Source organism: Rhipicephalus sanguineus, unplaced genomic scaffold, assembly GCF_013339695.2.
Source record: "Rhipicephalus sanguineus isolate Rsan-2018 unplaced genomic scaffold, BIME_Rsan_1.4 Seq404, whole genome shotgun sequence".
NCBI lineage: Eukaryota > Metazoa > Arthropoda > Arachnida > Ixodida > Ixodidae > Rhipicephalus > Rhipicephalus sanguineus.
Genome location: NW_023615181.1, coordinates 80,377 through 107,562, shown reverse-complemented (window position 1 = coordinate 107,562; position 27,186 = coordinate 80,377). Strand labels below are relative to the sequence as shown.

Here is a 27,186-nt window from a genome sequence, read left to right as displayed (position 1 = left end):
CCACGTTTTGCTCGCGTACTCACTTCACGCGTCGGACGGCACGTATCCAGCGGTTGCGTCGCTCCACTTCGTACGGCTTTCAGGGGAACCAGTAAAACCGCACATTAGGATCCTTACCACCACTTTCGAGGCAATTAACCACGCAACAATAACGGCGGCGACAGCGCTTCGGGACCGCGCACTGCTCAGAGCCGTCGCCCGGACCACCTACTTTCGGCACGGTTTGTTGAAGCAGGGATCGCTCGTCAAACATGTCAGACTCTGCAGGCATAGCGGACAAGTTCCTGCGTACGTTTCACGCACAAGCACTTTTTGAGCCTGAAAACTAGGCGCAAAGTTAAGTAAAACGCTCAAAGCAACTGAGAACTGCGTAACTTGCCGGTCGGCGTCCATTTTTGACTACCCAAGCAACTTCGGCGCACGCCACCAGGCTCCGCCACAGTACTCAAAACTCCAGCGCGTCAGCCCTATAGGCACACAGTATTTGGGACTGTACTTATTATATTGGAACATGTGCAGGTAGCCGCAACAGAATTAAGCAAACTGAACAAACATAATGCTACACATATCTTAGCTAATTCCAATTCAGGGAGGTTCCATTAACTTTTTTTAATTACAACTCCAAGGCCTAGGCTGGTGATGTACAGCACTATATATTGGGGAAATATTTCTAGTCTTTCTTGCAATAAGTTGGTAAATGTGGCGCAGTCTCTTAACAATGAAAAACAGTCAGGTCACTGTTCAGATTCCCCAACCGTGAAGGCTGAAATCGAACACATGGCGAGAGCATGCTCAAGCTGCATCAATATTTCCAGTAGATACACTGGTGATACAAAGAATCTACAAGCGTCACTGTTAAGTGTAACATATTACCAGAAATTGCTACTGCCTGTTTGTGCCGCAAAGCGCATAAATTGGTTTCATGGTTGAAAGGCTATCAACATTTTTTTGAAAAACTGACTTGTGAAATGTAATAGGCAGAAAGCACAGCCAAAAACCAAACCAGACACCAGGTATTACAACTTCTAGTAGTTGTGGCCCTTTGCCAAGAAGGCATCCCTTATAAATGTCTTCATAATTATTTTGATGTTTTTTGTCGACTTTGTTTTCAAGAGACTTTTTGTTGACATGCAACTGTATAGCATGCGCAATTTTTCTAAGAGATGAAAGATAATGGACAGGGCACAAGGTACTGCACTTCACAACTACTATGTAGTTGTCTGCAAGTGCAGAATGAACTATAATTGAAAAAGGAACTTACAACTGCCACACTGTTTCACTCCACAAGCACAGATTAACTTTATTCAATTACAGTGAACAACATGCATTTGTAAATACTGTAGCCACTCACTCTAAACAAGATAACTTGTGTAAATTACAAGCTACAGAAGTGATAAATCTTGCTGCCAAAATACAAGCCTATCAAGGCTCTTATTTGATTTTTAAAAAAATAGCCCTTTGGAGAATGCACTTATTGCTGCCAGAAAATTGTCACAGCAGCTAGCATTGAATATATAATGTATACTCCCGCCATAATAATCAGACACACAACAGCTATTTACAGACAATACAACTCTTGAGGTACACTGCAACACGAGACATGGCCGCTTGTCCCAACTTGTGCAAATGTAATGAAAACTGGGTTGATCTTATTGTGCGCACCTGTCCCTTCCCAAGATGAGAAGTGGCGCAACTGTGAGGGTCAAAGCTCAGCAACTTTAAAAACATTTCTTGTTCAACAATATTAAGGCACAACGATATGGTATACAAGGTAGGGATGAGCTTTGGTTGACAAGGGACAGAAGGATTCCTGCCAAAAACAGCGCATGAACTTGTCTGGTATGGGATCGAAACCACAACACACAGGGTGTGACTTATAGCAGCTGCCATGAATTGAATGAGCAGACCAATAGCCATTATATACTTTGCACGATGTTCATCATTACTTCACTTGGTTAGCAAGGCAGCAGGCACCAAATAATTCCGATAATCTGAAAAAGAAAGAAGGTAATTATAGGTACTAAATTTGAATTGTGTATCACACTGGCAAGGCTACATCTAGCACTAGTTGTATGCTTGACTACAGATATATTCTGAACTCTTGCATTTAGATGTTGCACTGAAGTGATGATCTACATACAAACCAAACCAAACACGCATTAAACATTGCAATGTCCAACAACGTGGAAATGCGCATAAATTGCAAAAACAAAGAAAGAGGCCCAAACTAGCAGCACAAGTAGCAGCGGGATTACAAAAGAAAAGAAAGCTAAGGCTGTAATCACACTAGAGCTTGAAGCAGCCGCCTAAGGGGCGGAAATGCAGGGTGGTGAGCCTAACTGATCTCAGAGAGATTCTTTGCCAGGGCGAAAGTGAGATTATTTCCACTTTACTGGAAGCTGTGCTTTGGTAGCACTAGCATGTAAACATCCGGTTGCAAATTCAAAAAGTGGCCAAGTGTCAATGGGTTTCCCACTGATGCAATCACAAATTACTCTGTGCTGCATGACAAAACTCGTTCCCTCTAAAAGGATGCATTCCTCAAGAGCCTGATTGGATGAGAATTGCAGAGGAGACTGGAAGTAGCAGAATGTGCAGCAGTGGTGCGTTGGTGTGCCTCAACCTATCTCGCTTTTGAGCGCCCGGCGAATCTGCTGCAAAGCTACGGGTGTCCGCTTATTAGCTTCTGCAGTGCATCTCCAGAAAACAACAGGTTGAAAAGGCCTAAATATTCTTCTCCGTTCTGCAACGTATAGCTAAAATTCAGTACAAAATAAGCAACCAGAAAAAGAGGAACAAAAGTGGCATGCATTCAATTCCTTTGTTAAAGGAACTGGGTGCAAGTTTTGGTTTTCCATTTGTAGTGCCACATCGTTCGTTTCAAGTACAAACATCTTAAATGTATTTGCACTTGGTGGTGTGATTTGGAGAGAAACTCACTAACGCAACAGCACGTTGTTTGCTGTTTGCGTGCCAACTGTGGTTTTGCTCGTGGTTGGCAAGATTTTCTGCTTGACAGAGAGGATGACGTGCACGCCCCATTTTGCCACCAGTTTCAGCACCACTGATCACTGGGTGTCGGGTATCATCCTAGGCATTTTTTCAATCCACTTCAAAGCTGTATCTGACGGCACTTGGGAATGAGTCATCGACAGTTCCTCCCTAAGTGTTTGTTGGCAAAAATGTTAAGACAGTGTTCCTTCTTTTCCTTCTTATAACTTTTCCTTTTCATAAAAATAATTTAACATGCAGGAATTATGCTGATGTACACAGCAACATCAGCTAGGATGAAAGCCTGGCCAAGCCGCTTCGCTGTGCCCGGCCGATAGCCGTCCACTACTACATCGCATTTGGGCTAGACATCTATGCATCACTTTAATCTAGCATACATTATATTGCCTGAATTAACGAAAGAAGGAATTTAAATGGCTCGTTTTTCTTTGCTAGACACAACATTACTTAGAACTAACTTAGAACTAACTTAGAACTAACAGACCAGAAAGCCAAGGGAAGTATAGGGGGATGTTACTTGCATAGGCGTGCGCAGGGTTCCCCATCAGGGGGGCGAAGGTTCATTGCAGCGCCCCCCCCCCCCACCCTACTAAGTCAATGTATAAGGCAGATTTTGTACCCCCCCCCCCTCTTAGGTAACTAGAAGGGTCATGTATGGGGCAGATCTCGCCCCCCCCCCTAGGTAATTAGGGGGGGCGGCCGCGCCCCCTGCCCCCCTGTGCGCACGCCTATGGTTATTTGTAGTAATTATGATGGAAATGTGAAGAAAGTAAAGTGGACGAAAAGATAACTATCTCTCCTCTGACAACAACATCTGACAACACATTTGGCAGTACTACAAATGAGGCATAATGCTGCTTCTACATATAACATTATTCACAGTTTAACGTTAAGCTAACAAACTACTGAAAATTAGTAAACAAAACTAACTATTGCAGCTAAGTGACTGGATTGAATGTTTGAACACTTTCTACTTGCATATTCATACAAATATCTTACCCAAATGGAAAAATCTTACAAAATGAGCACCGAACACATAAAACGTGACAAAGGATTCTCTGTATATTATTTAACAAAGTTACCGTAAGCTAGCAGAGTACCTACATCCTGGTGGCAAGTGCCTCTCATGGCTACCCATTGAAAACACACTGCCAGCGCCCTAACACACTTCGAGACAGCTCCAAACGCCAGGTGTCAGCGTGTTAACAAACAAGAGAGGAGTGCAAGATAATTTATGGTTGTGCCAGAGCTGGACTGAGCTATGAGACACTAAGGGATGGCTGGAACCATGTCGGTTTTCAATACAACAAGCACATGTAGCCCATTACAGCTCACCTCAATCAAACCGATGCCAATTCCTGCAACTCCAACATAGACTGCATATTGCGAGAGGTCCTCTTTCACTTTGTCATAGCAGCCCTGAAAAAAGAATGCATTATGATGCGTTTAATTTACTATGCATACATAATCTGATAATTGTTGGGGTTTTATGTCCCAAAACCATGATATGATTATGAGGGACGCTGTAGTGGAGAGCTCCGGAAATTTTGACCATCTGGTATGCTTTAACGTGCACCTAAATCTAAGTACACGAGCCTTGAGCATTTCGCCTCCATTGAAATGTGGCCGCCGCAGCCGAGATTCGATCCCGCGACCTTCGGGTCAACAGTAGAGTACCACGACCACAACCACCATGGTGGGTTCAAAATGTAACCAGACTTTTTACACAAATGCACAGTATTACTGTTCACCACTGGATCACAATAATGTAAGTGTATTCAGATGTGCACATGCACAAACAATACACACACACAAAAAAAAGCCTGTCACGAAAATTCAATACAATCCTAGCACAAATTGGCAATGTGCTATATAAGCATTAAATGTTAAGACAATCACAACAGCACATGTGGACCGAATGCAGACCTCTGTGCCAAAGAACAACTAAAAGTGCTTACGTACATATGACTACCTAATATGTTCATCAGCGTATGCTGTATTAGCATTAACTGAGGGTAATTAGCGTTTGTAATTATGCAGCTAACATGTAGCTACCATTTTTTGTAGACTTCTATTGCCAAAGCCACAATCTGGTACGAAGCATGCTGCAGTGAGAGAATGAATTAATATTTGCTGCCTGGGGAGCTAATGTAAACCTAAAGCACCTCAGACGAGCGTTTTTGCATTCCACACTATCAGCACATGGCCATCATGGCCAGGATCAAGCCTACAGCCTTCTGCTCAGCAGGCAATGCCACAGCCACTGAGACACTGCAGAACAGTGAGGGACCACGACAAATGAGAACAGGAATACAGTAAAAGCTCGTTAATTCGACTCTCGTTAATTCGGAAAATCGGTTAATTGACACGTCATCTGGTCCCTGTAAATATACGCATCACTCTATGAGACTGGGCGCTCGTTATTTCGGACAGATTTGACCGCAAATCGGATAATTCGGCGACTTTCGGGCCGCTGGCGAGGCTCGAAAACGAAACAAAAAAAAGAACAATTCGGAACAGAAGGAAGCTCAAACGCAGCATCGCCATGGACATCAATTGTCGACTTGGCTTGACTTGAGAGTGCCAGACTGGTTGAACGCCTTTTCTTCGCGTGTGCTTTGTTCCCGTTCGTGTGCTGCATCGTTGAACGTCGTTTTATCGAGGAACGATTCAGTACGGCTCCTTTAGCTTGATTGTTGCTGGTGCTTTTGTGCTGACTTTACGTGTGAACGCAGTCTCGCCGATGGCAATGCCTAAGTACAAGGCGAACGATTCACCACCAAAGTAGAAATTTGCGTGCCCTGAAAAATGGGCTCTGCCGACAAGAAGTTGCTCCTGTGCAATGACGTCGGCGAACAAACGACGCGAGTCTCCTGAGCGCAGTTAGCATTCTTGCGTATGTGTGGCAGAACACGCCTGCGCACGCCATTGCCAAACTGTTTCAGGCACAGTGGCTTTGTTGTACCCGACTCCAGCGATGCCGAAGTGTCGCCGGACTACGGTGCCGACGTTGGGCAGGATTTCGGAAGTGTTATGCCTGATGCAGTGACACTAGAGGATTATATCAGCATTGATGATGGCGTTGCCACTGCCGGCTGTTGACTGATGAGCAAATCGTCAAGGAAGTGATGCATGGCAACGAATCCGAGAATGAAGAGCCTGAAGAGGAGCAGCCACACGGGCCCCTCGCACTGTGAAGGAAGTCGCGGGCCCGCCTCGCCTTGAAGAATTTTTTGGCACTGCAGACAGCATGCGAGCTGCTGAGCACCTTAAAGGGCTCAGAAAAATTGTTTCCGCGCGAATTTCTGCTCGAAAACAGACACGCATCCGCGATTACTTTGTAAAGTAAAGGTATGTTGAAAAAACTCTTGCATTTATTGTGTTTATTTCGACCATTCGATAATTCGGACATTCGGTTAATTCGGACATTTTTTCCGGTCCCTAGAAATCCGAATTAACGAGCTTTTACTGTATATACTAAGTTGCCACAAGTTTAAAAATGCAGCATCCAGTGGCCCACAAACACTTGATGTAATTACCAAGAGATATGAAGTGGACAAAAAAAAAATTATGGCAGCTTCACACTAGTGTTGCCCAGCCTGAAGGAAGAGCAGCGCTGGGTGGCCTTCCTTGTTTCGCTTATTTTCCTTTCTCTTCTTCTCTTGTATCTTTTCATTTTACCTGTGCTTTCTATTTCTTTCTTCTCTTTCTCACTCTTTCTATCTTTATTTCTCTCTCTGCTTCTTTCCCTCTTGTTTTCATTACTTCTCTCTTCTGTGTTGCTCTTTTGTTTTTTGTATCTTATTTTTGTGTGTTTCTTGATATCTTTCTTTCACTCTGTCTTTTTCAGTTTTTCCATACTTTTTGTGTCTTTATTCCCTTATTTCTCCCTAATTTTCTCTTTCTTTCCATCGCGTTCTTTCTCTCTCCTTTTACAGCGAAAGCTGTCATGAGATCACAACAACGGCCGATTTTGGCGCCGTAGTTTTCCGTCGCCGGTATCCGTAACCGCTATCGCACGAAATAAGAAAAAAAACGAAATAAGAAAAAAAAATCCGGGATGGAAGAGGGTTCGAACCTGGGCCATCTGCATGGGAGCCCATTGTTCTACCACAGAGCCATGCCGGTGCTTGACACTCCTTTGCAAAAAGGCCCTATACAGGTTTCATGTCGGCAAGGACCACATTAACATATGTAATATAGCATCGTAGAAGAGTCACACAATGCGAATTGCGCAACAAGAGAGTTGTTGAATGCTTCTAACCCATTACAAAGGGCTCTGCTGTAATTCTTCGTCATCAGGCACAGCATCAACAAAGTGCACATAATGCCTTACAAGTGTTTGAGGTTACCGCAATTCTTCGTGGAATGATGAAAAATGGCATAGTGGCCGATTCACTATTCACAAAAATTAGTTATTCATAGCGTAGTGGTTACCTTGCAAGTGCACTTTTTTTTGCCAAGAAAGCCCATAAGGGGCCCCATAATCCATTCCTCAGAGCTCAATAAAGTTCTTTCCCTCTCCCTCTCTTTTTCTCACATTACATATTTATCTCTATGGTGGGAGAATGAAATAACGACCGGCATCCCACAAGTGCATTACTTACTATGGGTCATTTAAAGCTACCAACCCATTACAAAGGACTCAGCCATAATTTTTCATCATAGTCAGCCGCCGCATCAACAGGGTGCACATAATTCCTTACAGATGTGTAGCATACAGATGTGGCTTCTCCCAGAATGACGAATAAGGCTCAGTGGGTGCTTCCCAACTTCACAAAGATTATGATTATGGCGTAGTGAGTACCTTGCAAGTGTACTTGTATTAGTAACCCCCAAGAGATTTTACAATGGATTCTAGAAATGCCGCTCTTCCCAGCTTTCGCTGTGACTGTGCTGCACTTTCCGCAAGGTCCTGGAGGCTTTTTTTCCCCTTTCTCTCTATCTCTATTTCACGTGCTCCATTCACCAAGCAGAGTTTAACGCTCGCACCCGCTGTACTCGTAGTGGGGCTTGCCAATTTCTGTGCGCATACCTACCTGTGGTTTTCTGAAGACACAAAGTTTTTACGGCCGGCTTAAACAGCACTGTTACTCATTTGTATCCCGCATCAACAAATTTGCATACGCAAATGGTGCTGCCAGTCTCGTGCATGTCACTGAGCCTCGAAATATGAATTTCATATTGCGCGCCACATCGAGGCTTTAATATATAGCCTAGTAGATGCACTGCCTACACTGGGGACAGTGCAGCAAAAGAAAGAAAAATGGCTTCCCCCAATGAGCTCGAGATGATATGTTACCTCAAGTTTTTCCCATTTTATCGCAATATATTTGTTAATTATTTCATTTTGATACTTCCAACCTGATAGGAATGCACAGGCGTATTGATATGTAAATTTTTTGAAAAAAAAAAAAGTGAGCAAGTGCATTCTTTTTCTTTTTACTTCGTTGCACCACATATGTTACCGTCAGGAATGTGGGGTTCCCAATGTTTCCATGGTTGTTCTAGCACGCAGTAAAGGGTTCTAAAGTGAAGCTCGCAGAATTCATGTTACAGGTCGCCTTTGGGCTAATGAATTGCAAGAAGTCAAGTGAAGCACCGCTCCATGATCGTTCATAACACCCAAAATGCCCTCTCGACAGCGCTTCATATGTGCCCACTTTTGTCAGGTATGATGGCGTAAACCATGTGCCGATCAAAGTGCCGCACAGCAGCACTCGGAGGTGCAAGCTACCGCAATTCACACAAAGAACAAGACTTCAATGCAAAAAGTGCAAGGCATACTATGCATCAGAAGACAGACCAGTGAACTGCTTCGGCATGTTCCACACAAATGTAACCCGTTTTCGTAGCGTACACATATGTGTACATTCATTGCTCAATAAATAAGGTTCACTAAGGGATAGTTATTTTTTCTGTATCATTTGGCACTTTCTAATAGAAAGTCAGCCATTAAATTCTGCTTCTTTGCCTATGAGCATCATGGGACACAAAGGGTGAATAACCTAGTTGGTAAATGGAAAAAATCTGTAAACAGGAGTGGGTGCTCGAGCCGACATTTCAACAAGTGGACTTGTCTTCTTCAAGGCTGGAACTGATTTCCTTAGAGCTCGTGTGTATATGCTTCGTGTCCTCTCCTCCACAAGGGAGATGGGCAACTGCGAGGTGGGGTGGGGGGGAAAAGGCCGCCATGACGAAATGGGTGAATCAGAAGGAAATGGAAAAAAAAACAAGGAAAACGGGGGGGGGGGTATACGTTTCGCTGAATGATGATATAGTCAGAGGAAGCACTGCCACTTGACAATAGTAGCTTAGAAATTTCTAAAAGAAGGGCTTCATTCTCATTGGTTTTCGTTGTGTATGTACCATATCGAATGGATTCAAGAGCCCCCTCACAAACCTTAATAGTACCTGCTGGCTGAAGTGTGTTGAACTTGTGAATAAGGCATGACTGTATTTTTCTGTCTCTTGGGGACCGAAGTTTGACTGAAGTATGTAAACTTTGAGATCATTGAAGTTGTGACCTGCTACATTAAGATGCTGTGCCACTGCTTTGGGCAATTTCTTTGCTGTGTCCGCGCGATGGCCATTAATTGCACTCTCTCGTTTATTGCTCCCCGGAGCGCGATTACATCTGTTTCCGTTCGGCGCTAAATTACACAAACGACGCCGCCGCGGTTGCATTTCCTGTTTTGGGAACTCGGAAAAACTATCGGAAAAACTAACTCAGTCTCGTTGGCGATAAGCGAAGGATTATTACAGCTTCTTCACTCGTTTTGCTTTCCGGACGGGCGTACAACCATACAGTTTGCTTCCGTGCGCTCACTCGCACAGTTCGCTGACACTATGGAAGTGCGCACCGGTTGCTTTGCTGCTAGTGAGTTGAGCGGCGATTCTTCCGATGTGGACTATTTCCCGAAGTGTATTTTTGTATGTTTGTGAGCTATGTTTAATACAGCGCGTAATTCTTATTTATAAAAAATTCGTATAAATGTTTTTTTTAGGATTTAGCTTGATGTTACTTACAAATAAACCATGTGTATGTAACAACAAAAATTATTTTTTTTGTCACTTTACCGTCTAACAGAATTGCCTGAAGAATTTGTGTCAGGAATAAAAAAAATTACACATTTTTGGACTGCAGTTCACGAAAAAATTCGACCCTCAAAGGGTTAATACCTTGGCACAGCTAGTGGAGTATATATGTGAAAGACCAGTACACTGAGGCAGGGAGCTAGCAGGGTTAAAAAGAAAAATTAGGTTGGCGCCAGAACGCTGACAGCAAGCATAAATTCATTGTTGAAAAAGTTTATAAAGAGACAATTTAACAGAATCCGAAGTTTAAGAGCTAAGAAAAAAGCTTTTCAATTCAATGCAATAAGAACCAATGTTTGCCTGCTTTGAAAACTTGGAACTAGATTACAAGTAAAGCAATCAATTGTATGGGCCTAAAGGGGGTATATCATGCAATGTTATATCCATCGAATTTAAAGGAAAAGCTTCACAACATAGAGGCGAGATCACATTACCAGCACACTCAAAACATTCCAATAAGCAAACAATATACAATGAACATGTTACGTGACGTACCTTTGTATAGTAGACGCCTTTTGTTTATCGCAGTTTTCACCATCGGTACAACAGCTGCCTGGTGGATGACGCATTTTAGAATTGTTCCAGTCCGAAGGTCCACTAACACCACAGCACTTCAGCTACAGAGAGTAAAAAAAATTCCTTTTCAGTTCAAGCTTATGAATAGAGAGATGGCAGAGAAAACATCAGGCTAAAACAGTGACTAATCAAAATTCCTTCCTGGTTGTCAGATGAACAGGTACCAAATACTCTTCATAAGCGTAAAAGTGGCGTTTATGACAGCAGCCTAGCAGAAATGATAAAAATAACTCTCTCCTACGCCCAACAACATGGGATCACAATCACTGCATGTTTTTTTTTGCTCAATTGATCACTTTTTTTTTTTTCCACTATGTCAACAATTCTACTGCTCCATCTTAATGGTCGTCAAGTGAAATGTCAAACTTAAAAAGGCAGCCATGAGTGCTAGCACTTGCATATATACATCCACTGAACACGTATGCATTCACAACAAGCACTTCAGCTCCAACACATAGCCAAACTGGATATCTTTGCAGCTTAAAGAAGCATGGCCATCTCCTTTAAATGCAAATATGAAAATCAACATAGGCGACCTACATGTGCATGCTTGCTGGGTTAAATTAAGGAAGTGACACCCTAGTGATACTGAATTGTATCCAGATACAAAATCCTATTATGAACAGACACTCAGGTAGCATTACTAATTAGCACTTCTTACTATTAATAAGAAGTGCCATTCACTTGGTGCACAACTGGCTAATATGAGACAAGATTTATGTTGAAATGTACTAAACATATTACACAAATGCAGGTATAACACATCAAGACACAACTAACAAAAAGCATGCCAAAAAAGGGCATAGCAATACGTGTAGAGAAAATTTGGGCAGTTCCTCCAAGAACCTTTTGTGAAGTTCTGAACATGTGCCCAAAACAAGAATATTTCCTACTGTCAATCAAAAGTGCAATAATGATAAAACCTAAAAACAATTTTTGTGCCACTATATAGGTTTTTAATGCCTGACCTCCCTCTGCTGGTAACATTTGTAACTAGCATCCAGGTTTAAAGATTTTTTTGATGTTTCAGATATACCTTGCACAATTTTTCAATTCGGCCAAAGAGAATGAGCTGCAGTGTTCGAGGGGCACAGCATAGCACACATATTCTGCCAGTTTTTCGTAACTGTAATGCATAATCTAATTTACATATCTGCTTAGAGTTCAGTGTTTTTCAAAACCCCGCAGTACATGCGTAAGTACTAACAGATTTGGACCACCAGATTTAGTAACAGTTTCTAGCACCTGGAGCTCTCATGAGGACCTAAATCTAGGTACACAATTGTTTTTGCATCTAACCCCAACTGTAGTGCAACTGCCATGGCCGGGATTGAAACCAAAAGCCGCACGCTCAGTAGTACAATGCCATAGAGCCCCAATCGGGAGAATTACCTAGTCATTAAGAGTCAGACAGCAAAAAAAAATTCTGGGTTTTTTGGACACACTTGAAGACAAGGACACAGTGAGGGACACAGAAAATCACAAATGGAAGCACTCCAGCAACTGGAGTTTATTGAAAAATCCTGCCTACATTCATACACACCATCTTCACACCACTGAGTTTAAGAACATTTATTTTTGTGACAAGGTAACAGAAGGTGTGCCAACACCATTCGTTGATTATAGCTTAGGACTCTATAATCTCTTGGGTGCTTCTATCTTTATGGTGGCTGATTATGGGAAATTTGAAAACCTGGGTGAGCAACCACAGTCGTTTCAACGAATCGATAGATGCACGTCCCTGTACCGTGCAGCGTTCTATGTTCTCTAAGGCAGTCATTTATACAGCTGCCTGTTTGGCCAATGTACAGGGTGTTTTTTTTTAGACAATACAGATTTTTTATAAAATTCTATGACAGTAAGGCTCCTGCCGTTTTTGCACATGAACTCCACGTCGAGGCGGAAATACTTTGCCCTTAATTAAAAGACAGTGTTCGACTAATTAACAAGAACTCATGAATAACTTTTAATTATTGACTTGAGGACAGGTGTTTATATTAAAAAGTTGTAGTGCGTGCCAATTTTTTAGAAATCACAAAAGTTGCAAGTAGTTCGAGATATTCATCATCGAATTTCAAGGGCGAAATCGAAACTGATCGTGCCCTGCCCGCACAAAGCGCGGCGGAACACTGGAATGACACGTGACAGAGAAGTGATGAAATTTGAATGAAGGCGCGCCAAAGCAGAACCTGGTCAGAAAAATCAGCAAGCATTCTGAAATGTACTAGTAGACAGCTTAATGTCTGTGTGCGATGGTCGTGCCTACCTGTTTCTTAACCCTTTGCGGTCCAAACCTTTACCCACTTTCCGGCTCTAGCGGTCCGAAACTATTTCGCCAGTTTCTGGCGCCGCGAATAAAAACACAAGCTGTGGAAGAGAAACGCACAGGATATTTATTTTTGCTCCTGCATTCTGCAGGCAACTCTTTTAGTGATATTTGGGCAACGTATGATACCGCTCAAATCATTCCCCTGTGTGCAGGCCAGGGTTATTACTGCAGGTTTCCACCGCCGCCGTCGTCGTCTTCGTCACTCACTTCTGTCGAATCACTGTCATCACTGTCTGGTGGAGGCACGTAATTCTCTTCCTCACTAAAGTCATCCTCGCTTTCGCTAAAAGCACCGCCGTAAAACGCACGCGGTGAAAACGTGGCCATGCTTCTCAGCGAACCGCGCGCGCGAGTGGGTACGCTCTAGGCCCCGTGCTGATCATAGTGCTGCACCCTAGTGTCAAAAAGTAAAACCTCAACAAACAAAGCTCACTTATTCCTCAAGAGATGGCCTTCATGTATACAAAAAATGCGCGCGACTCGCGGTGAGAAAACAGCAAAATTTAAACCACGAACACCCTTGTCGGGCGGGGCCCGACAGCGGACCGCTACGGCCGTGTTGCGTTGTCGGGCGCTGCCCGACAACGGACCGCAAAGGGTTAAACTATAAAGAGGCACGAAAAGCTATTTTGCCTGTCTACAAGAAGTGCCACCGTGGCCGCCCCCGAGTTTTATGCTTCCCAGACAAAGAAAAGGTATATTGCGGTTTTCTTGTGCACAGTTTGAAAGAAACAGATAAGCACCAAACGCTACGTGCAAAGTAAAGCGATGCGCGGGCACAAGCAAGATGACTTGCAGCTTTTCACTGAAACATACAGCTGAGGCGCGCCGTCATTCAAATTTCATCACTCCCTGTGACGGGTAGTTCCGGTCTGACATAGCAGAGCAGTCACGCTTCATACGCACTGGTTGCGATCAGTTTCGATTTCGACTTTGAAATTCGATGATAAATATCTCGAACTACGTGCAACTTTTGCGATTTCTAAAAAATAGGTATGCCATAAATTGGCACGCACTACAACTTTGTAATATAAACACCTGCTCTCAAGTCAATAACTAAAAGTTAATTCAAGAGTTTTTGTTAATTAGTTGCAACACTCATTTTAACTGTGGGCAAAGTATTTCCACCTCGACGTGGAGTTCGTGTGCAAAAACGGTAGGAGCCGTACTGTCAGAATTTTTATAAAAAATCTGTATTGAAAAAAAAAAAACCCTTGTATATTGCACCACATGTCAGTGGTAAGATGTACATTGCTCGAAATGTAGGCAGAATTTTTCAATAAACTTCAGTTGCTAGAGTGCTTGCGTTTGTGATTTTCTGTTTGCCTCACCGTGTCCTTGTGTTCTTCAAGTGTGTCCAAAAACCATAAGGCTTTTCCGACTAGCCCAAAAAACAACACTCTGGAAGAAAAAAATTTCCTCTGCAAAACTATATACATTGCACAGTTTTTTTTTTTTTTAGTGTTTGCAAGTTTTGGGAACAGGTGTGGGCTCAATGTAACAAAATGAAGTGCAGCAGTGCACAGCCCAGAAAGAACAGACTTTTGCAAACACGCACTGCAACAGGTATTAACCCTTTCAGACACGACCTATGAGAAGAGCCGTCTGTGACCGAGTCAATTTACACAACATTATTTCAAGGCACTTGGTACTCTATTGGAAAAAAGAAAGTCATAATGCACTGCTTTAAGTGTTACAGTAGAAGTTATTCAGGTTCTGTTTTTGCATTAGTAGAATCAAATGTTATGGTTGAAAATATAGTGCAATTTCATCTCCCATCATGTCCATTTCGAGCAAAGAAACATACTTTTGACGTGGCTCATGGAAAGTGGCACACTGAACGACTCAAACATAGTACTAGTGCCTTCAGCAAAGTTATCACATGCAACAGTACAATGCAAAACGAAGACATTATCAACAGGAGGTTCAAGTCATCCAAACCTCAATGTATATCTGGCTCTTTCTCCAGCCACTATTTCACACAACTACCAAAGATAAGTTGTGTACACATATGTGTTAAAGCACCTTGAAGGGTTAGCAAGCCCATAACACAGGCACCAAAACAGGGGCCCTGCAGGATGCCGAAAGCAGGGGCTCTGTTACACTTAGGCTCCTGTGTACTGACCTCGTTGGATGAAATCCCAGGCTTCCCGAACTGGCGTCACCTTGCCTTCACCTTCTCTGTCATAGTCTTGCAAGGTTTGCATGAACCTGTCTTGGGCAATGTGTTCAACCTGCATTGAAATAGTTTTCACTCACAACAACAGTCAGAATGTAGCACAAAACTAGAGATTCAAGAACAACAACAATTTGAGATTTAAAACTATAAATTCTAAGGCTGATAATAAGCCCATTTTGACTACCATTTACCTTTTCTTTCGCTAGCTAGTTTCCTGGCACATGTTGCTTCAGGTGGTCTATGAAGGACACAAAGTCCTACACCTAAAGGTGTGTGGAGTTATAAGGGATCACACAGAAGGGGGCTTTATACTGATTCAAGCCATATGGAGTCTGATAAGCATTAAATCTCGGTAAATAAGTATTCTACATTCTGTCGCAAAAATTAGACCCAAACACTTAAAGTTCCTTAGGCACCATGGCAGACTGTCACCTGCTCTTGCCAGACAGCTAAATTTCAGTGGTTTCTTTATGAAGCAAACCTGCTGGCTTTACATAGCTTCACAAAGAAAGTACTTCAGAAACAAGGCAATATTTACGAACTATAAATGCGTGCACTATCACAGAGCAAGCCAACCAGTTTTGGCAGCAGCACATATATCACAGCTTTATACACAATGAGTGGATCACAAATCATAATATGCTAAATTAAGATTAAATTCTGGGACTTTGTGCCAAAACAACTGATCCATTTATGAGACACGTCACAGTGAAAAGACAAAGCTTGACCACCTAGGTTTCGTTAACATGCACCTGAATTAAGGTAAACAAGCATGAATCATAATTGTGAATACAGCAGCTGCATATTATACAGTAGGCTTAGAGTAGGCTGGACACAGTTCATATTTCATTATTCTCATCCTGGATGCCACAGACAACCACACAACGAGGGGATGCTCTCGTGCTAGCCACGAATGCTACCTACAGTGAAAATTTTAAGACTGTGGGCTTGTGGTGAAGTATTTGTCGCAGTGTGCTGCATAACACCATTTTATAAGAGAGCTCGACTCTCCACATAGACTTTCGGACGACTGTTTGTCGTACCCATTTCAATCTGAAGAACATGCACACTCTGATCAGATCGGAGTTGTAAAATTATTTTCATGGTTCGTAAGCTGTCAAAGCACAGTTCTTGGTTTATCATGATGACCATGCAGAGAAAGCCACAGAAAACAGAGGCAAGCTGATGCATCGGAAGTGCTGTCAGTGTGTTTTTTCTGGGTCCCATTATCTCAGCGAATATTGTTTATGAAAGCAGCATCCTGATACAGTAATTTTCCACCTAAACATGTAGAAGAATAATAAGTGTGGTTTAGATTACGACAAGAATGAAGAATCTATTGCATCAACTGAAGTTGCACAACCTTAGAGAAACTCCACTCAGCTCCAACTTGTCAACAGCCATTTATTTTGAACAACTGCTTGAAAGAACAATGCAAGTTAGCATGAACAATAACACATTGCGCTGCACCCTCACCCACCACCTCCTACTGCCCTGTGCTGAAGCCAATAAGAATTATTTGGCACATCTTAATGCTAAATAAACGAAGTTATTGGTACAAAGCACATGGAAGCTGCTTATGTATGTGTTTGACACAGAACTGACAGGAGATGCCAGTTTTGTGCGAATACTGGAATGCAAATGATAGAAAAGTTTTTCTTTATCACACTGTAACTGGTATTTATCAGATCCAGGTTTAATTCAGCAAGTCAAACTTTAACAGGAAGTTTGCAACAGCATCTTTCTTATTTCAAGATGACAGTTTTATTTCTTACCTTGTCCTTGTAGACAAAGCCCAGCACCAGCTGCTATTTCAGCAACCAAGATCAGGAACAAAATACTGAAACTGGAGCAAAATCAAGCCATTAGACATTCACACGAGTATTTCCTGAATAATTTGTCAAAGGTTAAGTGCACTCTGGAAACGACCACTAGTAAATCAGCTAAATTGATTTCGATATCATAAAGCTTAAAACTAATCTACCCATTTCAAAACAATGCAAGGACATGAACGAATAGTCTTGCTCCTCATACCATAAAAGCAGCCCTTTCTTTAAAAGAGACTAAAAAAAATCTAGTCAAGATTTTGTACTAGATATCCGCTCACGCAAAGTCAATTTCTTGAACAAATAACATAGTGCAATTGACTCGCCATATTTGCATTCCGCCTTCAATGCCACTACAAATTAGCTATCACAGCAAGTAATTGGATGTTTCAACAGCAATAATAATGAAATTTCTTAGTTTAATTTTCATGATTAAATTTCCGGAGCATAGAATAAGGTCGAATGCAGATAGTTGTAGAAGTTTTAAAAGATGGGCTAATTCACATCCCAATTTTTAATACTTACAATAACACCTCACAAGACTGCCACTTAAATAAAAAATATATACTAAGCAGACAAGAGAAGTGCACGATACCCCAAATTTATATCAACTCCAGGGTAAGAAACTTTTACCTTTGTGATCAAGCTTGTTTTGTTTTTTTTTGCAACTAAAACACTATAAGACAAATATCTTTCACTCTTCAATAAACAAAAATATTGTTACATGCCATCAGGAACAAGAACGCTTCAACAAGACGATGAAGACGAAGAATGAAATAGCGCTCGTGTTGTTGAAGCGTTCTTGTTCCTGATGGCATGTAACAATATTTTGAAATTTCTGAGGTTATGGATACTAAGCAAGTAGTAATCGGTGCCCACAATATATTCAGCATAAGAGATTAATTCTCTACAGTGCATTGGTAGGGTTTTCAGGCCACGTTTGAACATGTTTTGTGTTGTCTATATAATATCATTTATATTGACAGCAGTAATTAAAAACCCTTGCAATGTAAGTGTTACTTGGACAGGTTGCCGTATATATATCAGTTTCATAATAAATGCATATCATAAGCAATTTCAAGTAGCTTGAGCAAAGCATTTCTTTCTCAACTGTGCAGTCATGCACACAAGCCATACAGGCTCATGAAGACTTGACTTGTGAACTGTACAAGTTTTGTTTCCTGAAAATAAAGCTATTCTTATCTCTATGCTGCACTCTGTTGAAACATGCAAGTGTGTGCCCTCATACGAGTGAATATTCCAGGGACATCTGCAAGGTCAGCCCAAATAGATCCATTGCATTGATGGCATATCGATGGCATTTTCCATTTCCAATTATACTGTCATGAATGTAATGAAGTCATGACAGTTTAATTAGGCACAATGAAACTTATGTAAATGAAAACCCTACACAAATATTTCTTAAAAATGCACTGCCACTAATGTGATCCTTTGCAGTTTACAAACAGAAATCAAGACACACACACGCAATTTTTCAGGAGTGCCATGATTGCTTTTAGAGTAATAACAGAAATGCATTTTACACATCTAGTGAGCATTTAAGACACACAGGAGAATCCTTCTTAAAAGTCCCAGCAACAAGTCATTCAGCTGTGGACGTTCAACAGCTATGGCAAGTATTTCACATGAATGGCCCGCACTTGGCTTAGATTTCTTGTAGTTCAGAATTTTCTGAAGGTGTTCGTTTTCTTGACCATACTGCTTGTTGTTGACATTAAGCTTAGGGCAAAAAGTGAAAACTGCTCCAGATCTCTTCAAAGTGTCAGCAATGCTGCACCCAACTAAAATCTGCTGTGTGAAAAAGCGTACGGTTTGTCAAGTCAGGAATGTGAATGTGACGCATGGTTCAGAGAAAGGAGCAGCGGTTGCCTATTGTGTGCCAATAATTTCTTAATTGCACATGAGGATTAGAAGGAGAAAAATGAAAGAGCACATCTAGTTTTGTCACTCATAGCTGTGGTATTGTTATTGTTACTGTGGTATTGTTATTGTTACTGTGTGATGTATAGATTTTTTAATGAACACAGCCTCAACCATTGGACACATTTCAGGAGATAGAAGATTAATGATCACAAGAATTGCATACATACCAGCATGAGCATGCAGTAGCTCTCCTGCATGGCACCGCAGCATCCCAAGAACGCAACGAGGAATACAATGGAGCCCAACAATGAGGATGACAGGCGCAGAGACATAGTCATCACCAATGACTGGTCCTGTTTTCTTGAAAAGGTGCAGGCTGTAGCCACCACAGACTATAATTACGATACCCGATATCTGTAAAAAAAAAAAAAGCTTCATGAAAACAGTTACCACTCGTGAAGGCAGTGCGAAGAAAGCATGCAGATATTTTGCACAGCCTGACAATTCCAGTGAATAATAAACATTATATGGAGCACATAAATAATTCAGACACAAATTTCAACTACAGTACGACAAATGACAGCTATCACAGAAAACACAGAAACTAATGAAGAAAAGCTATAGGCTGTTTAAAGGCGACATGTACAATATTTCAGTGGTTACAAAGTGTTATGGCATTTACTATTTGTGCAGTTTTCTGACACCAAGAAAAACAATTTCTGCAACTGCAGTAATCAATCACAAGTGTTGCATGTTACCATGTTTCCTCAGAAAATAAGCATGAATCGCATAACAGTGAATCTATGTGAAATTGTGGTGAGAAGTGACACTTTAGTGGTTCTACAGAGCAATACAATGACCAACTGCCATGCACAATGTATGAAGACTGCAAGATAGGCTCCATTTGCCTTGACTGCAGAAGCGTTTAGTTTTGCTTCATTTGTACGAGAACAGCCGCCTATATGATCACATCTTAATAGTTTTGCACAAGATTCTACAATTCATGAATACTGTAATTATCAAACTGTCCGCACAGATTTTACACAGTGGCACAGCTGCTTTGCAAGTGATCAGTTTCCCATCAAATGAGCTAAGTTCCCAAGCTTTCCAGTTTCAGCTCTCAATACTGAACCCTGTTCATAAAGCATGCACAGAAAATGAGGCGTTGATCACACAGCAAAGGCTTTTATGCCCTTTTATATAAGGTTCAATACCCTGCATCTGCTTACATCCTGTAAACAGGTTCTCATTTTCATCAGGTAACTCAACAAAAGATTCGGTAATTGAAAAAATTTTATTCACATGCACTAAACAACGGTATTGCAAAACTTTCAGATTATACAAATATGCAAATTTATGTGTGGCAATTTAAACACATGGCTTTAAAGAAGAAAAAGCAAGGCAGAAAAGTGACATAGTATTAAACATTCCTTCATCAGAGAAACCACACCTTACACTGTGCTGCAGGGCGGTATAGACATCCATGTAGCATAGTTTATTCTGAAGGGGAATTTTCAAAAGCATACACCAAAGTTCCTTGACAACAAGTAAGAGTGAAAATAACAGACCCTCTGGAATTAAATCATGCATGTGACACCACTTGAAAATGTTACCCGACCCTCTTTACAGGAAATGCCCACCCAAGCAAACAACGATTAACTTCTTGCTACCTTATTACTTGCGATGAATTGAAGCCATCTAAACCAAATACAGTCAAAGAACTACTGTTAGAAGCAGGTTAAAATGGTGGTGGGGACACCAGTGCTTTGGCAGAATTTCTTCAGGTGAAAAAAAAAGTACAATACGTACGTATATATAACTCCTTAGACCCAAAGATAGCAAACGACCTTTATGAACAAAAAAACTTACTTTATGCTTTAAAACCATAGCGAAATGCCAGAGGGAGCACCCGATGTGTGTGGACAAAGTAACCATTTCATTAGTGATATGATAAAGGTTGCTTTTCTTTTGTGAATACAGAGATGAAGATGCAGTATCGCAAGTTGTCATGATGATAATGCATCATGAATTTGGGTGTCAACACATTTCATGGATGCATTCCATCGTCTATGATGGCAATGATTTAGATCAAATTGACTATTTGCAAAAATCTGTCTGCTCTCCTGCAAGCTTTTTCTCTAACCAGAAACTCTTGTTTTCAGACCACTTTTCTCGCAATTTGTGCTTCCCCAACTCCAGTCCAGTGATGGTACGTGAACCCCAGAAATGTTTGTCAAAAATTCTGATGTGATTGTCTCGCCTCATAGTTGCCTCTCAGCCCACAGATGGTGACCGAGAAACATGTCATTGAGGCGCACTTTCAGTGTAATGGAGAGAGAAAAAACACATAGCACGAGAAAGGCGATCCGTGAACGAGAGTTTTTAGAAATGTTGCATGAAAGCTGACAAGCAGATTTTTTTCAAATCCTCAATTAGTGTGTTTTCTCAAAAGCTGACAGCAAGAATACCAGTAGACTGCTTATATAGTTACTGAAAAACCAAAAAGACGCGTACCATCAAGGAAAACAAGTAAGGACAGGACAGAAAGGGCGTCACTCGCAACTAACTTTTATTCCCAGAACATCAGCGTCATATAAACCACAGCGACCCTGCGCGCACACATCGCCTCACAAGCTCGTCCGAAAACACGCGATAACATGATCAACTAGTCGAAAAATGAATCGATGAAACTAAATTCACCCCCACGCAGAGCAACGGATGTGTCACTAACACAGCATTCTTTCTTCTTTCTAATATAGTATGCTTCCATAATTTCACGCGCTAAGACATCGTTACTCTTTCCAAGAACGGAAACACTGGCAAACCTAGGCTCACACTTGCAGGAACCACAATGCACAGGCAAATGTGCTGAAAGTTTATTTTTCACCGAAAGTTCCTGCTCCCTCATTCTGTCGCTTATGCACCGGCCTGTTTGGCCGATATATACCCTACCGCAACTAAGCGGGATCTCGTACACCACGCCAACCGAGCAGGCAACAAAGGGCCTTGCGTGCCTCTTCCCACACGGGGAGGGCCTCGGTGCAGAAGAAATTCGTGGGCACAGGCTAGCCAACTTGCGGGGCGCCGAGAACACCAAGGGTACCTTGTACCTATTAGCCACATTCTTAAGGTTGTGAGCAACCTTGTGCACATATGGCATAACCATGGGCCTTTCTTCCATCGGCTGCCCATTTCTTCTCGATCCCTTCAGTTTCTGAAGGAGGGTTTCCGAGACTGCAACAACAACAGAACCAGGGTAGCCGGCTGAACACAGCCTCGTGACCTGATTATTGAAACTTTCCTGCATTCGATGAGGACAAGATTTCACCAGCGCTCCTTCCAGGCACATGGAAGCAACAGCCCTCTTGACAAGTTTCGAATGCGAGGCATCATAAGGAAGAAGTGCCTTGCGTGAACGTGGGCATATGCCCAACATATGTGCGTCTCCGAGAAAGTGAGACTCAGGTCTAAAAATTGCAGCACACCACCAACAGGAAGCTCATGCGTGAATAAAACCCTTGGCGTGTTGTCTAAAAACAGCTAAAACCTCATCCACTGAGTTAGTGGTTGTCAAAGAAGGGTTAGCTTTAAAAATGATTAAAAAGTCGTCAACATACCTAAAAATCTTCACTTCAGCATCGTCAATAACCTGAGCCACTTCTCTGTCAAAATCCGCTAAAAATATGTTACATAAAACAGGTGCCACGCATGAACCTATGCAGATTCCTTTTCTTTGAATATAAGACTGATTATCGTGACACACAAACGTGGAACATAGATAGAATTCGAGCAACGTCATAAAGTTGTCAAGGGAAATGCCAGTGGCGCGCTCAAAGGCAAGAACACCATTCTGCTCAATACAGCTTCTAACAACTAAAACAACTCTGCGTGGGGAACCGAATAAAACAAATCAACATCAATAGAAAAAGCATTGCCACCTTCGTTTAGGCCTATCAAAAACTGTGTAACATCATTTGACTTCTTAACAAGAAAGGGTCATCCACAATAAGCGCATTAAGATGCTTCAGTAAATATTTGCTCACATTTTGTTGCCTAAATTCCCGTTCGCTGACAATACACCTGAATGGCATGTCGACCTTATGAGTTTTTACACTAGTTTCATCGATTCATTTTTCGACTAGTTGATCATGTTATCGCGTCTTTTCGGACGAGCTTGTGAGGCGATGTGCGCGCGCAGGGTCGCTGTGGTTATATATGACGCTGATGTTCTGGGAATAAAAGTCAGTTGCGAGTGACGCCCTTTCTGTCCTGTCCTTACTTTTTTTCCTTGATGGTACGCGTCTTTTTGGTTTTTCAGTAAGCATGTACCAACTAGCCCAACAAAAAGTTCTATTATGCTTATACAGATATGACATCACATCTGGGTAATATATGTGCTACATAATTGCTTCAGAGCTAATCTTGAGAATGGGTAAAAGGCAATATGCAATAAAGGTGTCTCTGGAAAACACTATGCTTTACGCCACTCCATAATAAATAGACAAGTGCTAGCCTTTACACAAGGTAATATGTACAACATCCAGAATGAGAAGGGAGCGTCAGAAGGGAGATTTGGTAGCCAAAAATGAGCATTTATAAACTAACCACTGTGGCTGCAAGCTAAAGAAAGCTGAGCTAGTTGATGCATTTTTCAAGACTGAAGCAAGATTAAGCAAGGAAAACAGTAGTGCTCTGCCTGTTTCTTCTTCATTTTCTTTGCGTGTGCTAAATTTCGTTCCAACTTTGACATTTTTCTGCATTATTTTTTATTAAAAATAGGAAGCCCGAAGCCCTATCACAAAACACGTGCACATAGCATATATTATATGAAGGTGCAGATGAAAGGATCAGAGCAAAGTTCATGCATTTGCAAATTCAGAGAATGGAAAGCTCTGCAGGTGTCTCAAGCAGCAAAAGAGCGACATCATCAAATTTCCTCACAGATGGGCACAATATAGGAGCCACAAGATATACATGAGACAATGTGCATATTGTGGCCTTATAGCAGAGCGTTTAATCATTTCAGCCACAAATAACGCAGAAATCACCTAGCATGAAGTTTCAAAAGTTTGCATCAGGTCATGTGCAAAGATATTTAAGAGCCTCCTGCTTATCTGGCTTCCTGTTGTAAGCGAGTGATCCATGAAGATCACAAAACATGTTGCTTTGATTGCCACTAAACTTCTGCTTTGCTATTGAAGCACACATTTTTAACCAACGTTAAAGGTACACGAATGAGAAATGCATTTGTACATTATGTCTCTACAATAGCAAGCGACAGCTATTACCCTGGCAGGAGGATTGGCAAGGCTGACACAAAGCTAAGAACAGAAGGATGGCAGTGCCCCCAGAAGTTCCCACATCGCCGCTTGCCACGACACGAATTTTGATGTAAATACAGATCAACTCATATGTTCATTGGTAAATATGGAAAACTGCCTCTTTTAGGGAGCTTTCTTTCGCCACAAAAAGCTCAAATAAAAATGTTTTGTACGAATAAACAGCTCAGTCAATTTTGCGGAATTTTGAAATGCTTGTGCCTCATTTTCTCTGTTAACACCCTTTTTCCCACAAGCTGATGAAAATAGAGCACTGAAAGAATATTCCACCAATCAAGACATGTTTAGCAAGACACTAAGAGTCTGCATGTGTTTACTGGGAAAATAACAGCACTATTAAAGATTGCTGGGTTTTCCAGCGAGTTTTCCTTGCATTTCAGTAACCGGACAATTACATGAAAATGTGAGAAGGTGCTAACTGCAAGATAGAAAGTTGGCGAGTTTATATGCACACTTTATAAACAGAGTTTGCGACAACAGATGAGAAGTAAAGACAAGTGAAATATTTGACTGAATATTGAATTTTTCAACACTTATGGTTTTACCTTCATCTAAATGAACATCAACTCAGACCACCAAACAAATTACGTGCTGCTGCGAGTTCCCTGCAATTACACAATTTTAAGCAACATTTTGCAACTTCAGCTGATACTCCACAGTTCAAAGTGATTTTTTTTCTTTTTGCCTTGAAAGAAAAATTGTTCATCAAATAAAAGAATCCCTGGCAGTGGGTTGACCTACCAACATTAATTACGTCCAGTTATGAGCCCCTATATATAATAATAATTATTTAAAGATTCCAGTAGAACACTTCTAGAGGCGAGTGGACCAAAAAATACCTTTCGCTACGCAAAAATTTCACCAGCAACAGCACATAAAAGCAAGCTGTCCGAGTAGATGTACCATGGCAAGCAAATGTCTGCCAGTGATCCCAATTCCTACTGTAGCCTGTTACTGATGCCAAAAATAGCAACTGAGATGTCACTGTGATGTGTCCTATTGCCAAAGGTACAGAAACTGCATAAAGAAAGGTGTGACGATTGCCAACAAAGCTGTTATTCTTGGGAAGCTCCAAGCATTCATTTTTTTTCGTGCAATAGTTTTTTTTTTTTCGTGAAGAATTAAAATGCCCACACGTAACCCGATCGCCCAATTTATACTTGCTACATCGCGCGTTCATTGACCCATTTTTCACTTTAAAAACACTGACCTCGCGCAGCATTATTTGGCAGACTAACACTTGATGACACCTGCTCATAGTTGTATGCGAACGAACCGTTTCTGTTCCCACTGTAAATAGTTCCCTGTCAGGCCCGTAACGTGCGGCTACACGTTATAAAGCAGAACCTACGACATTTCATTCAGTAAGGAAACAGCTCACGAGGATCAAGGAAAGCAAAGCTAATGTTTTTAACACTATTCTGCACACGTTAAAGCCAAACAAGCTCAGTGCAAGCTACAACACAAGTGCCAAATGAATTAACTGTATCTCATGAACTTTGCTTTCATTCAACCATACACGCCGCAGAAAACATTACAGGCCTACTTATTCCACGGACTCCACTTGCGCGAAGTGTTTCACATAGTTTCTGCAATGGTGGTTTCGGTTTTTGAGCAAGCACGTGCAAGATGTCCATATCGCTGGCATTTGAGTAGAACAATGCGAGTCATTGTGTTTACGCATAGTGTGACTTTAAAATCATATTCACAACACCTTGATTTTTGTTAAAACAAAGAATCGGATGACTATTACAACGACAGACGCCGCCTTAAGCGAAAGCTCAAATCCTCGCGGTCTACCATGAAAAGTAAGAAGCAGTAGGTTATGCCGTGAACAGGGAGACATCGCAACACGATATTGACCACGTACAATACATGCCTAATTAGCACAGAAAACCCAATACTTGAACTCTATTGTAACTATTGCGAAAGCGTTAACCTTCGTTTGAACTACGGAACTACGCAACATCTTGTGACAACGGAAGGCAGACAATTTTGAACGATGCTTCACGCGCGTCAAATAACAGGCACCTAATGCGCGGTCACATAAAAACCTAATTGAAAGCATATAATTCTGCGTTTTACACCAACATAACGCAACATGCGGTGTATTCAAAACAACGTTGTATCAACAGGTTCATATTGAAGCAACAACGAAAAAAAAAAAGTCCGCTGCAGCGCCTTTCTAAAACACTCCTAGTAAACGAAATAGCGCCTTTGGCGTGACCTGTGTGACGTTGGCGCGAACTTTACACGACCAGATAACCCTCACTATTTGACCAACATCCACAATACAGAATCGCAACGCTGTCTCGGGCCCCACAATGACGGAAAACGCTCAAGGAACGAGCCCGCATACGAAAGAGACACTCCCCGCAAGCTGGTCCAGAAAAAGAGCGGCTCGCTCACCCCCGCTAAACTAGCGACACGTATTAGGAAATGACAACAGATGGAAACAACGCTGGCGCGTGGTTCACAACTGCTGTCATCAACATTTAGCACGACACACACTCATCACAACACACACAAAATGTCGTCTGCTACGAACAAAGCGCAACGGGAAAAAACGCGGAGAGAGCAGCGCGCGCGTACAAAAAATCACACTTACCGCAAAAAAGAAGTTAATATGAATAGTAGGTTTTTGATACACGACATCCCACATCCTTGCACCATGTTTGCGCACTACCGGGGACGGCTACGAACTTCAGCACAGCAGGGAACGCACAACAACGCAAATGCACAACCTCCCGTTCCGCCGCCCGAGCTAAAATGGCAAAACGCGTCCTCCTCCGCCGCGCCTGCTTGCCTGCGTGACGCGCGCGTCACGAAAGGGCGCGCTGCTGCAAGTAGTGACATTTTGCATCAACTTTAAAAGTTATCTTCACTACAAGTTTATAACTATATAGTCTTAATTATATTATGACTTAAAACCAAAGTGTCTTT

General features: G+C 41.8%; 1 pseudogene; it reads right to left on the bottom strand.

Moving 5' to 3' along the window:
- Positions 1 to 1,274: 1,274 nt before the first annotated feature.
- On the bottom strand, positions 1,275 to 27,036 carry LOC119377208 (CD63 antigen-like; annotated as a pseudogene).
- Positions 27,037 to 27,186: the final 150 nt, after the last annotated feature.